Source organism: Musca vetustissima, unplaced genomic scaffold, assembly GCF_032173495.1.
Source record: "Musca vetustissima isolate MV318-11 ecotype Yass unplaced genomic scaffold, APGP_CSIRO_Mvet_v1 utg58485, whole genome shotgun sequence".
NCBI lineage: Eukaryota > Metazoa > Arthropoda > Insecta > Diptera > Muscidae > Musca > Musca vetustissima.
This window is the reverse complement of record NW_026883305.1, coordinates 37690-40295: the sequence shown is the minus strand read 5'-3', so window position 1 is coordinate 40295 and position 2606 is coordinate 37690. Positions and strand designations below refer to the sequence as shown.

The following is a 2606-nucleotide window of genomic DNA, read 5'->3' as shown; positions in this document are numbered from 1 at the left end:
ATGTGCTGCTTTGGCGTTTTACTCGTTGGTAAAATTTTCGGACTTCATTTTGACTCCTGTACATCTCGATTTGCTCACGCTCACGTTTTTCATGTCGTTTTTTGTGAAAATACGTTTCTCCTCTTTCCTTTTCTCCCGATAATTCTCCATCGCATTACGTGTTTCTACTGTCTGCAAGGTTTCCCTATACGCTGCGTTTTGCACATCAGTAGTATTACGACACTCCTGATCGTACCAGCTATAGGTATAGGTCCATATAACTATACCAACCCATTGTCTACATTTTGATGATCTTAGGCACATTTTCGAAGTTGATGAAAATTGGCATTCCGTGTTTCTGTGGTTTTACAACTTTTTCAAAGAGCATTCTCTTTAAAGATTCATATTTTGATATAACCTCCATTTGAATCTTTCGCCCAGGTCCCACTCGAATTCCCCATCTTGTAATTTTACTTTCCGTATTTTGGTACCTTGTTTTTATAGATGTCATTTTTTTTTTGAGTTTTTTCTTGCCTTCATTGATTAAAAATCCAGGCCTAACTGTTCCTATTTTTTTTTCATACAAAATCGATGCTTAAACTGTGAAGATGCCATTTAACCCATAATCTTAAAATGTTTTTAATAAGATTTACACTTAAATCAAACGCCAAAAAACACGATTCAAGAAAATCCTCGCGTCAATCAAGAGTAAACCTCTAAAAAATATTCTTAGATAAACCCTTAAAAAATAAAAGCCAAGACCTTCCCAAAAAGCCTACTTCAAAAATTCTATGATTGTCGAGTCCTAAAGTTTATTTGGCTATATATACAAAAATATAATATAACCCCTTGGGTGTTATTATTATATTTATTTACACCTATTACATTCATATTAAAGAATAAAAAATAAAATTTGTCAACAAAAAGTTTGTGACAGCGGTGGGATTCGAACCCACGCCCTTTCGGACTGGTGCCTAAAACCAGCGCCTTAGACCGCTCGGCCACGCTGCCTGTTGCCCCCTTCTTGTCAGATGTCGCACTTCAAGTTACACACTTAGAACATTTATCAACCCACATTGAATTTGACAATAAAACTTATTTACTCACTTAATTCTATTGTTTAAATATATATTACATGCACATTTCTGTATTTATATTAGCTAAAAAACATGAATATTTTGTTGTTACTTGTCTGTAGCCATGAGTCATTGTTTGCAAAAGTTGAGAACATTTGTGCGATGTTAACGCTTAACAGTAAACTAACAGAAATGTTAAATGCCTAACCAAAAAGCTAACAAAACAATGAAAAGCTTTGGCTTTTTCATTGAGTGTGGAGTATAGTACATATCGTGTTGTAGTATACTTTTAGGGGTTGAAAGAAATTTGTGAACCGAATGAAAACCACGTGGTTATGAAAGCTTGTTATTGTTTTCATTTTAAATGTAATGATTATTAAAATGTGAATTCATAGTGTGGTTGGTCATTAGATGCTGAGAAGAATAAAAGAACAGTGTCTAAATATGCTTATAAGATAAAAATATCTCAAATATACCCATTAAAAAGAAACATTTGAATAAATAAAGAAACAAACTACAAAAGCAAAAATTGTAATATACGGAACAGTAAAGTCATGGGAATGTATCATGTTCCTAGAAGGGCGTAGAGTAGAGCGTGTAGTTGTTGGCTAGACTCCGAATGCAACCAAAAATGTTAAGGGATGAACCTGGGCTAGAGCGCAACATGGGACATATTTTATGAATATATTTTGACCACTGTCCAGTATTTACCAAAGAGGTATTTAATCCAGGAGACGGTTTCCCAGTTCCATTTGTCCGTGTGACGGATTTAAATGTTTCGGCTGTCATCAAAATGTAAATTTCGAAAACGTCATATTACTGTATAAAATGTAATACATGTAGTAAACGTCAGTTATTTCAATATTATCACCATATACAGTTATTTTCAAGAATATATATATATATATATATATATATATATTTTTACGTACATCTGACTATTTCCTACTAGAAATGATAAAAAAAATTTAAACTTTATTGAGAAGAAAACTTTGAAAATGTTTATCGATTTGAGTAATTTTGAATTGAATGATTTAAATAGCTATTTAGTCAAAAATCTAATGGTCGGAAATGTATGTCATGTACGTCAATGTTTCTGACGGACCATCTCTGCATTTTAGTAAAATAGCTGACAAAAAATTTGTGATACACGTAAATGTAGAACTATATTTTCTTGTTCTTGAAGTCAGGATTCAAAAATTAGTCGAATTAGAAGTATTATATATTAATTTGTATTTAAGTAATTATTTTTAAACGTAATAATCAACTGACTTTTAAAAATAACCACAATAAAAACAAGTAGGAAGACCTTAAGTTCGTCCGGGCCGAACCTTTTTATCCTCCAGCACGATGTGGTCTTTTCATATACACTGGTGACCAAAACTGAAATTGCAAAGATAATAAAAATATAAAACAGTGATTATGAAAATACTTTATCACAGAAAATGATTTCGAAAATAATATTCCATGAATATATCAGAGATTTCTCGAATATAAGTTAGTTTCATAAACAGACATACTGTTGTGGAAAGTCCTTTTATTTCCGAAAAA

At 31.9% G+C, this 2606-nt stretch overlaps 1 non-coding gene across 1 annotated transcript; it reads right to left on the bottom strand.

Annotated features, from left to right (window-relative positions):
- Positions 1-910: 910 nt before the first annotated feature.
- Trnal-uag (transfer RNA leucine (anticodon UAG)) lies at positions 911-990 on the bottom strand. Its single transcript has one exon. It is a non-coding gene; the product is annotated as a tRNA-Leu (tRNA).
- Between the last annotated feature and the right edge of the window lie 1616 nt (positions 991-2606).